The sequence below is a fragment of the Poromitra crassiceps genome (assembly GCF_964638095.1).
Source record: "Poromitra crassiceps genome assembly, chromosome: 7".
NCBI classification, from domain to species: domain Eukaryota; kingdom Metazoa; phylum Chordata; class Actinopteri; order Beryciformes; family Melamphaidae; genus Poromitra; species Poromitra crassiceps.
The window spans coordinates 1,770,989-1,783,381 of NC_139628.1; the positions used below are offsets into that span (position 1 = coordinate 1,770,989).

At 43.0% G+C, this 12,393-nt stretch overlaps 1 protein-coding gene across 1 annotated transcript in view; it reads left to right on the plus strand.

Annotated features, from left to right (window-relative positions):
- Positions 1–6,579: 6,579 nt before the first annotated feature.
- LOC310780029 (uncharacterized protein) overlaps positions 6,580–12,393 on the plus strand; it is a 28,876-nt gene continuing 23,062 nt past the window's right edge. The window contains exon 1 of the mRNA XM_083640565.1: positions 6,580–6,615. The gene's annotated coding sequence lies outside the window, so the exon portion shown is untranslated. The remainder of the gene's footprint in view (positions 6,616–12,393) is intronic.

The window sequence follows — 12,393 nt, forward strand, 5'->3', positions numbered from 1 at the left end:
AAATACATTGAAGGAGAGTTAACAGTGTCTTCTCTCTCTGTGTTTCAGCTACAGGTGAAGGTGGAACGTGTATTTGACTGCTGTGAGGTCACAAGGTAAGGATCTTATACCAGAGAATATTAGATGTGTGATGAATAGCTGGCTCTCATCACATTTTGTTGGTTAACAGCATAGCAGACTTGAGATGAGATGGTGGTGATAGGGTTTCTCAAAATGTCTATTTCATGCTTTTAGATATAAATATTCTTTAGAAGAAATTACAACATTTCTGTCTGACTTGAAGACAATGATAAGAGAATGATTTACAAGTCTTACTTTTATTGATTGTCAGGTATGGTGAGCACAAGTTAGTTTGTAATCTCAGCTTGTAAAAAATGCAGAAAGTCAACTTTATGCCTCTCTCTTATGTCTTCACTCCTGGTTTCCTGGAAAATCTCCCATTCAAATTGGCAAAGGACCGCATCACATATCTTGGCTTGAGCATACCCAGAGATCCTAAACTATAAATTACATTTCGGTGATTTTGTTTTAAGACTTAAACAATGTATAGAAAACTGGAAAATCCTGCCCTTGTCCATGATTGGCCGTATAAACTCAGTTAAGATGGTTTCACTTCCCAGGTTCCTCTATCTGTGTCAAAAACTTCCCATATTCCTTTTTGATCAGTTGATTTTGATCAACTGAAGAGGAGGTTCGAGTTGCCCGGCACGAACTGGTTCAGATACTTGCAAACCATACATTATGTTAGATCTAAGATTCATACCTTTGAAGCGCTCCCAAATGAGCATGCTTTTTTCGATGTATAGAGGGTATGCATGTGATGTCACAGAGGCAGAAGTCACTGTGGGGTCACGCCCACTGAGTCACAGCAAGACTGAGCTTGAATGCAGTAATCAGCCTAGATAACTGACACCTGCTGCTCAGGGAGGAATTTGACACTCATTTTGACACTCGTTCCCGATTGAGGGGGCGTGTTCCAGTGGGTGTGCATACCCTCTATTGCTGAGCCCTCCTCACTCCAGGCATCTTATCTCTAGGTTTGTATGTCTGTTTGACAACCGCAACACAGCCTCTACTGAAAGGTTAGAGAAGCATGGCAGGGGGAACTTGGTATTGATTTATCTGACATTATATGGGGAAGGAGTATGTCTGTGGGACAACTCTGCTCAGTTAATAGTAGACACCAGCGGATCCAATTTAACATTGCTCACCGTCTTCACTACTCCAAGCATACATTACATAAGATCTTCCCTTCTGTCTCACCGCTGTGTGACAGGTGTCAGGTGTCAGAGGGCTATCTCATGCCTTCTGGTTTTGCCCTTCATTAACGAGTTTCTGGTCCAAAATATTTGACTGGTACTCTAAGGCCTATGAAATAACCCTGCAGAGACAGAACTCACCATCTTCGGCTGCTGCTGAGTCCTCTCTGAACTTCCCTACAGCTGTGCAGCAATCTCTGACACTGGGGACAACTGTCCCCAAAATACTTATCTTGACGGAATGGAATTCCTCTGCTTCACCCTCTTTCCAGATGTGGCTAATGTACATGGTCTCTGTAATACAGATGGACAGACTCCGGTTCCTGAGAACAGACTCATTTGTAAAGTTCTCAACTATCTGGGACCCGTTTTTTTCCTACTTTGATGAGGTTAAGAATCAGGTTAGGGGTAACTGACGGCTTGCCCAGCTGATTTCCCACAGACCCCTTGTATACGTAAGATCCCATACACAATATCTCTTACAAGCACATAAGCATCTTGGCTGGTAGCTCCACATTACAATGTTAAATGTCAAATATGTTTTTTGTTCTGTTTTTGTTTTTACATTATTGTTTATTATTATTATTATTATTATTATTTTATGTTTTTACTTTTTATTATTATTCCTTCTTTTCTTGTGTCTGAGCCTGTTTGTCTTGTATGTTTATCATTCTATAAAAAATTTAAAATAAAGTATAAAAAAATGCAGAAAGTCCGGTCAGACAGCTCGGATCAGCTTGACTGAGGTGCACTTTATTCACGGATAATACTTCAAGTGTCTATAAAACACACCCATCTTACCAAACTGAGATCAGGAGGGGGGTCTCTCCGGAGGGGAATGGAGCGGTCCATAGTAGAGGGACAGAATGTAGGGAATGTAGTGAAACAGAGGATGGATGGGTCCAGAGGGAGGCAGTATGCATTATGCAACATAAAGGATGCCAACTGCCATAAAACACCACAGAAGAAGAAGAAACTGAGATCAGTCAAGCTGATCCGAGCTGTCTGACTGGACTTTCAGCATTTTTTACATTCCCACCCACCTCCCCCCACCTCCCCACCAAACTGCTCAACCGACTTCAGCTAGTGGCGCCGGAACAAGTTTGCAATTAGGGGGACAAAAGCAGGATGGGAGTCTTGCCATTCTTTTTAACGTTTGGATGATTTTTAACCATATTTAGAGGAATATCTCATTTTAAATTAACATTAGGATTATACTGTAGTGATGTCATTATTCAGTATTTTCTCCTTTTCTCACTCACTTGGTGACCTGCTCTCCCTTTAGGTCGTTTTACAATTACACTACAACAGACAGCAACACAGGCAGAAACACTGAACTTATTATTATTATTATCACTTTGAAACGCAGTGCAAAACTTGTCATCTCAACACAACAATAAAATAAAACTAACCGTATACTATACCATTATAGCAGCAGCCAATGACAACACATTCAAGCCATCCTAAAGTGCATTAGTGAGTGCAGTACAGAGGTCTACAGGTCTGTCTGTCTCTCAGGTGTAACAATCCCACAACGATCACGGCTTTAACAAGCGTCACAGGCTGTGTAAACAGTGTAAAGTGGGCTCTAAGCATCATGCCCATTGTAACTGAGGGGGCAATTGCCCCCTCAGATTGCCCCCTCAGATTTTTGAGGGGGGAAAATTAGTATTTAATTTTTTTATTTTTTTTATTTTTTTTCAGGGGGACCACATTTTTAGGGGGACAAAATGTCCCCATGTCCCCCTGCTTCCGGCGCCTGTGACTTCAGCTCATCCAGAACTCGGCTGCCCGGATCACTACCCACACCAAATCATCCAACCATTATGGTTGGATGATTTGGGTGATATGGTTGAACCATATCACCCCCATCCTCATCCAACTTCACTGGCTACCCGTTCTTTACAGAATTGACTATAAAAACCTGCTCGCCTATAAAGCCCTCCACAATCTAGCCCCCACCTATCTTTCATGACCTCCTGCAGGAGTGACACCGTCCCGCTCCCTGCGCTCATCCTCAGCTGGTCTCCTTACCATCCCCACCTCCCGCCTCATCGGTGCCAGGGCCTTCAGCTGCACCGCCCCCAGGCTCTGGAATTGCCTACCCCCTCACATCCGCCAGTCTGACACCATAACAACAAATCCCACCTCAAAACGCACCTGTTCAAACTGGCCTATTCACTGTCATCACTAACCTCCTCCCCTACTAGTCTTTAATTTTAATTTTCTTGTCTGTCACTGGTTTTATGCAGTTTTCTATATACATTGTATGCTTTTATATGCATTATGTATTATTATTATTATTTACAAGCTGAGATTACAAAATAACTTGTCCTCAGACAGAAATGTTGTAATTTATTCAAAAGAATATTATCTGAAAGCATGAATTTATATATATAGCTATATATATATATATATATATATATATATATATATATATATATATATATATATATAACTGTTTCAAGAATTTTGTCCAGCCACAGCTATGCCGTTTTACGTGCGATCGGGCTGAAAGTTTCAGGGGGTGTAAAGAGTGCGGGTGACCTAACACAGCCAGATTTTTTAATTATGGCAGATTAATTGCCCTAATTGCCCTAAGTCTGATTGCCCTAAGGCTGAGGCTTCAGTGATGATGACATCAGTGATGCAGTGATGTCATCAGTGATGTAATCAGTGATGATGCCATCAGTGATGTCATCAGTGATGTCATCAGTGATGTCATACATAGGCATTGTGACATCATTGATGATGGCATCAGTGACACACACACACAAGAGAGAGACTGAGGGAGAGAGAGAGAGGGAGAGAAACTGAGGGAGGGAGAGAGAGGAGAGTGAGAGAGACTGATGGAGAGGGAGAGGGAGAGAGAGAGTGACTGAGGGAGTGAGGGATTGCCGCGCGCTACGGCTATGCTGGCTGCGTTATGGATGCGAGGGCGAGCTCGGTGAGCCTAGGAATCGAACACGCGTAAAGCGCGAGATGCCTATATCAATTTGGCAACTCTGTTTGTCCGGCCTGTGTTTCAAGAATTTTGCCTGGCCACAGCTATGCCGTTTTACGTGTGATCGGGCTGAAACTTGAAGGGGGTGTAAAGAGCACCTGTGTGATTTCCCTAATCACCGATGTCATCAGTGATGTCATAAATTACTGATGATGTCATCAGTGATGTCACTTGAGCAATTGGGACAACGGATGATGTCATAGTGACATCACTGTGATGTCATCAGTGATGTCACTTGAGCAATTGGGACAACGGATTATGTCATAGTGACATCACTGTGATGTCATCAGTGATGTCATACATAGGCATTGTGACATCCTTGTGACATCAGTGATGATGTCATCATTGACCCACACACACACACACACACACACACGAGAGAGACTGAGGGAGAGGGAGAGAGAGGGGGGGAGAGAGACTGAGGGAGAGAGAGGAGAGGGAGAGAGACTGGGGGAGAAGGAGAGAGACTGAGGGAGAGAGAGAGGGAGATATTGTGCGTGCGCCAATAAGGCAGGCGAGGCCATGCAGCACAGCTCACCCGCCCTGCAGCTGGCATACAGAGCTTGTGTATGCCAGATATGTATGTATATATATATATATATATATATATATATATATATATATTATATTATATTATATTATATTATATATTATATATTATATATAGAGAGAGAAACCCTGTTGTTTGTTTAAAGGTTTTTGGCTACTATGAGTGAGGCTGAGGAGAGAGAGGAGGGGCTCTCTCCGTCTGGGGAGCATGACAGCCGGACCAAAGCTAAGAGGTAAGATGATGATCTCTAACTGTCCATGACATCATTACAGATCAGCAGTGACACCTCAGCTTCAGTGACATCATTACAGGTCTTTTCTTAGTGACCTGCCCACGTCTGCCTGTAGATAGATGGCAGGTTAGAGGTATGAGGTATGCAGGTATGCCTGTACAGATCCTGATGTCATCAAGGTGTTATGACTTCCTTACTGGATTGTGAAGAACAACAATGCTGTCAAGCAGGGGATTTCCGTGATGAGACAACCGGTTAGTTGTCAGTTTTATTGTGTCATCCTTGTCAGTTTGTAAAGCTATGATGTATTGTATTGTACTGTTGCTTTTTCTATTGTCGAATCAAATCAAATCAAATCAAATCAAATCAAATCAAATCAAATCAGGAGCCTCTCTGCATAGCTCTCAAGATACCAAGTTAGATGTGCCTTTGTTGGTAACTGCAGAAATTGGCTGTAGATGTACAGTAGAGGCAGGCATTCATGATTAGTTCCTCCACATCTTGTTGCAGACATATTCTGCATCCAACAGAGGCTCCTCTGACCTGCCATCAGGGCAGAACTGGGCACAATTTATTGTTTGCTGTTTTCAATACTTTAATACACATAATCAGTGAGTCAGTCAGATGGAGGATGATGGCAGACATGCTTCAGTCAGCTTTCAGCATTCCTGTTGACTCTTTTAATGAATTAATATATTGAGATTAATGCAGGTAAAAGCCATTATCCCTTATTCATTTCCCTTATGAAATCTATACCACTCATAAAGGAGGAAATGTAGCCTAGATAAAGAGAAGCAGGTCAGGTTTGAGATGTGTACTGTGTGAAAGGGAATGGAACTCAACATCACAGATGTCTCTTGCCACTGTGTCATGCCACTGATCTGAACTGAACATCGTCAATGTGTGGGTGTTTTTATGTGAAAAAAGTCAGCCTATAGACAGTTTTGACTGGACAACATAAACATTCTAAATTGGCGAGCATAGGCTACTTCATGTTGCAGTGTTTCTCAAAACAATAGCTGCCAGGAAATAAACTAGGTTTCAAACTGTTCCCTGGCAACAATTCCGTGAAAACCGTCTATATGCCTAACTAATACCAACCCAGTTGGACGGCTTCATCAGCATGCAGTTATGCTGCATTTATGTGCTCCTCAGATGTTCCAACTTGAGTGTCCATTCATGTGAATGTTAAGTCAAGTCAAGTCAAGTTTATTTGTATAGCCCTAATTCACAAGCATGTCTCAGAGGACTTCACAGAGAATATGTCTAGCTAAATCTAACTGACTGTTGTGTATATATATATATATATATATATATATATATATATATCTGAGGTCTCAGACCCCCCCAAGACCCTGTATTTCGCACAGTGATTACAGCTCAGCAGTGACATCAATACAGCTCAGCAGCAGTGACATCATTACAGCTCAGCAGTGACATCATTACAGCAGCAGTAGGCTAATCACAAAGTTCTGTTTCTGTTGTGTTGAAGCTCAGTCCAACAGGAGAGAGCAGACTCCCCTGAGGCCAGCTGTAGTGTTCACAGTCGAGTATCTGCTATTGAGAAAACGTAAGTATAGACACTTTTTCAGACAAACACAGTTACTTGTAGCCTAAATTTGATTGAAATAATTCTGTGCAGCAAATGTGATCAATTGATGAAAATGGTCCACAAGACTTCCGGTTGAGCATGCGGTAGGAGCTGGCAGGAGACTTGTAGCTCTCCCACACACTCACTAAAAACCTGTTAAAAACTTCATAAAGTTACTATTTGCAAACTTTTTCATCATCCTTGTGAGCCAAACGACACCTTTAGAGGAGTACAGAAGGTTCTAAAAAGTGCGAATGGCTTGGCCATATAGCTTACCACACTGGTAAGCTATCATCAATGAGATTATCATCACTGAGATTATCCCTTATTATATTTAACCTTCCTCACTACGTCTAGCACCTCACCAGCCAATAAAAACGAGGAAAGGTGAGCTTCTTATCCTCGTTGGTTCTAGTGATCATAACGACACTCACACACTTTAATTGAATTTGATGTCATACATCATGCCACACCTAGAGCATACTCTGAGAAGCTGCTGTAGGCCGGCACTGCATGGAGACAGTATAACTAGATCATCTGCATACATAAAGTGATTAAAAAGGCTATCCCCTGCCATACAGCCAGTGTTACATTGACTTAACTCTTTGGACAAACCATCCATGTATAAATTGAAGAGCACCGGCGACAGAATTCCGCCCTGGCGCATCCCATTGGACACAGGAAAAGGTGTGGACAAACTCTTTCCCCAACTAGCTTGCATGGATTGGTGAGAATACCAGAACTGCAGGATCCTAATTAGGTATGAGGGGACACCTCGCTCCTGTAGCTTCAAAAACAGTTTACTGTGGTTGGTTGATACGATCAAAGCTTAGATGCATCAAAAAAACACATATTGTGGTGTTACATCTCTTGTACTTACTGACAATTTCCTTAAGTGCATATATGCATAAATCAGTGCCATGTTTATTCTTAAAGCCAAACTGATGATGATCAGCAGATATTATGTATTATTTGAGCCTATCCATGATGATACCTTCTAGTACTTTATAAGGTATGCTTGCCAGTGCAATAGGTCTATAATTTTCTATAATTTACCAGTTTTGTTTTTGACTACCGGCACCAACACGACAGATATCATGGAGCTAGGCAATATTCCATGCATCATCAAACCAGAGAAGCACATGGCAAGTAGCACTGAGATTCTATGACTAGCATACTTCAAGTTCAGGTGTTCTGCCGTTATATGATTGTGGCCACAAGCTTTGTTCAATTTCAGTCTATCAATAGCATAGCACACTTCCTCAGGTCTGATAGTTACACCATCACTGTGCAAACCTCCCCAATATTAAAAACATCACTCTTAACACAGTTAAAAATACTCTCATGTTTCTTCCACAGCTCTGCGATACTGTCAGATAGATAGTGCCATCAATACAAGAAGGCAGTGGCATCGATCTTGCTATTGTTAACCACCTTCACTTCCTTCCAGAACTCGAATACATTATTCTACTGTAGCTTTTTGGCCATAGAATTAGCCCTCATGGCCTGCTCATTTCTTTTAATATACCATACTGCATATTTAAATCTAGCATTTACCAGCTTCTTGTATTCACATTCTGGGCCGTGCCTAGGTTTTCCTGCTAAAACCCACATTTTAAGCTTCTCTGGCCTCTACATGGAATTCAACAACGTAATCTCTCCATCCAGGTCTCAGGTTATGATGTTGAACCCTTTTTCTTCTGAATGGTTCACTTCCATTACTTAAACAGCTTACAATTTTATCATATAATGTACACAGGTCACTATTATGGCTTGCATCCTTACAATTAATATTTCCACAAATAATAGCATCAACAGGTATATCAATATTACATAAGTACACATCAGAGAGTGCCTTATAGCATTGCAAGTCATCTTCAGTGAACTTAGTCCAATCCAATTGATCATTTTGTTCATGGCTATCATTACTGTCCAGCTCAGTAATGACATCAATTAATTAACATTAATAGACATAGTCACAGGAATATGATCTGAAGTAGTAAGACCATACAATATCTCAACCTTCTCAATGCTATCATGAGCATCAGCTGTGGCTATACAGTGGTCCAGCCAGGATGTTGAGTGCCAAGCTTCACTCACATATGTAGCTATCTGCTGGCAGCAGCACCTTGGTGGACAGGATAACCTTGTTATCTTCGCAGAATTGTAATAAGTGCTGGCCAAATAGTGAATTAATAATATCTGATATGTCAGCATTCATATCTCCCAGTACAAATATAGATGTGTAATGATTTTCTTTTATATAAGAACTTATAAAAGCAAGCCTATTAAGATATTCATCCTCATTTTTGTGACATTCATAAGGAGTATAAATATTCTAAATTATAACACTTTTATCATGCACAACTTTAATGCCTATGCACCAGTCCACGTAAAGCCTAATCACACCTTTCATGACTTGGGGGAGCTGAACCAGTTGGTATCTGGTGCTTCACAACACCAGTGCAGCCTAAGTCTTCATCATGGCTGGAAAACACCTCTGTCCACCTCCGTAGCAGGTTGATCATCTCCCCCTGTTGTTCTGAGGTCTGCCCGCGTCTCCATGCAAGGACAACACAGGATGTGGATCAACACCACTGCCTCCCTCTGTGACCCCTACCCGCCTTACCACTACCTCCACAACGCCTGGCGCTACACTCTTGAGAACCAGCTCTTGTTCTCCCTTTATGTCAGCCATAGCCACCTCAGTTACTTGGGCCAATGACTGGCGCTGAGGAACCTCCACTGGGTAGGGGTTGGGGTTATAGACCCTGCAAGGCACTCGTCCTCTGTTTAGCCTGGCCAGGGTGCGCCCCATACACCACTCTGCGTTGCTGTCATGGAGAGGATACCTCAGATACCTGTGTCCACAGGATCATCTACGATTCAGGTGGAATGATGACTGGTTGTTGCTGTGGTAATTTGGCTATGCCCTCATAAGGTGGGAGAGGACCTCTGGTGGTGACCAGCTGGCATTCAGCAAATGCTTTAGCCCAGAGCTGTCCTGCTGCATGGGGGCATGGTGGTCTTGAACGCCAGCCCTGGGTGATGTCCCTGATTGAGACCCGTCAATACAGGTTTAATAATCTTCATGCCAATTATGCCCTTATCCGGTCCCAAGCATTCATCATTAACAATTATCACTCCTTTGTCAGGATGAACACTTCCTACCATACAGTCAACCAGAGTGTAACCCACGTAGGGGATCTCCAGGCCATTAGCAGCACGCAGAGTCAGCCAGGTTTACAGCAGTGGTTTGGGCTCTTTATCTTTGTTGACTGCCCCTACCTCTCTGCCCACAGCTGTAGAGGAAATTAAAAATCCTTTAAAAATCCTTGATGTTCTGCGGGGGCACCAGCGTTGAACATGGCCGAACATGTCTGCCAGAACTCTGCCAGAGTTGTGGTGATGGGTCTGCCCGGTTACATGACGCCATTCCGATGTGCCGCCACTCCGACGTTCCGCCACTCAGAAATATCGGCACTCAGAAATATTGCCACTCAGAAATCCCGCCACTCCGATTTTAATAAGGTCCGCCACTCCGAACTTGATTTGACTTCCAGTTCACGTTCAAGCAGCTGTCCAGCGTGCTGAACCGGCCGGGTGTCAGATAAAGTAGGCTACTCGGGCGGAGCCGCGGCCTGTTTCTATCTCTACCGTCCTCAGACGTGAAGGGAGCACAGCACAGGAGAGGTGTGTGTGTGGATAGTTAGTTGAGACAGGTGAAACTTTCTGACAGCTCCTCACAGCAAAGTCTGTTCACCTCGTTCTTTTGTTTATTTATTACAGGCATTAACCGCTGCCGTCGGCAGCATACAAATAACAACTGTGGGGTTTTTATTGGTGTCATTAGCATCACTATTTTGTAATGGAACAGAAACGACAATAAGGCTGTTGTCAGCTGCAGCGCTGTGTGCGCGCACCCTTTGCTGCACCCTGCAGCTGTGTAAAATGTCATACGAAATAATTATAAATTCCAATAGGATAAGCTTGCCTGATTAACTGAAAACAATTATACAATAACGAAAAAAATAATCTCCTAACGAAAATAGAAGTCTAATCAAGTAAATAGCCTTCAGAAAGCATCAGTAAAAGCCCAGTTCTAATAGGCTACTGCTGCGCTGCTGAGACGCACAGTGTGCGACTGAAATGTCTGCACTTTTGTGCCATATTCCACAATATCCAAACTTCTGAATGGCGGATCCTTTAGAAAAAGGAGGAAGGGCTGATATTTCGAATAATGAAGGCAGGAATTTTCGTAATTGCGGGACCTATGAAAAAAATGTGAAGGACCGCCAGTCCGAATAATGGAAGTGAACATTCGGAGAGGCAGGGTTTCGGAAAGGCAGTCAGTTACCGGTCTGTCCTGTGCATCCCACTGATAATTTGGTGCCCTGGGGCCACATTACAGAAACTCCCTATCTTATGTCTTAACTCATTAAGTGCCATAGACGACCTAACTCGTCTTACATAATCCAGCGCTTAAGTGCCAAGGACGGACTAACTCGTCTTACATAAAGATTTTTTTTTTTTGACGGTGGGACATCAATCAACCCCTTTTACATCTTTGAGATAACTATTTGGAGCAAGAGCATGTGTGTAATCTATTTTACCGACCACTAAGTGGCGACAGAGACCGAGAGAAGCCACAGCCATGGGACCCAAAAGCCACGGGACCAAAAGCAGCCGCCTCTTCGATGGCGATTTTACAGTCAGAAGCCCGAGACACACACACAGAACGGACAGAGATCCCTTCCCCCCAGAGCCGCGCAGCAACGCGCGAACACACACACACACACACACACACACACACACACACACACACACACACACACACACACACACACACACACACACACCGCGGAAGCAAGCCATTCAAGGAAATGGCGACGCGATTTTACAGTATCCATTTCAGACTCGTCTTGCCCGACAGGCAGACAGGCAGGCAGGCAGCAGCAACGCGCTTCTGACACGCCCGCTGTTAGGAGGAAGGAGGAGAAGACACACGGAGGGAGGAGTTTGAATGAGAGGGGTGTTTCCTGTTGTTATGGAGGAAATTACTGTTCAAAACTATTGTTTAGAATGTCTGACGGTCTTACTGATGCCAAAAATGAATGGTTAAAGTGACTGTTTCACAAAAAGCCATTTATCTCTGAATAAATTTCCAGACGCTGAAACCATGCTGTACTCAACGGCTAATATCTACATAACTACTAACTCTGCAAACTAACTCTTTTAGACAGAGAAAGCACACATTCTATTAGTTATTTTTAGATGATTGATGTTCATGAATTCTTAACAGAAAAGAATCCTCGGCTGTTCTAAAATGAGCCAGAATCGTCAAAAACACCCCTGGCACAACTTACCTACAGGAATGAAAACATGGCTGGCATTCAATGTGTTAAGTTAGGATAGGACTAGTTTAAGATAGGATTTTTTCTGTTTTCGTATTACAGAAGCAAATCCTAACTAACTTTAGGAATCCTATCTTATCTTGCTAAATCCTATCTTATGTCTTGTTAGGAAATCCTAAATACTCATCCAGCATCGGTTATCAACTTTTCTGTCTGTTACCCTAGCAACCACTAGCAACAGACACCTCCTCCTTTCTCAACTTGCGGGGGGAAGTAGGAGCGCTAGTAGCCTGCTGGCTGGAAAGTTTCAGCCACCCTCACGCGCGAGGTGAAAGAGAGGGAATGGGCTAAAATAGCGGAAACCGTCTCTGCCGTTCCTCCCCCCTTGGAAATTGTATGTACC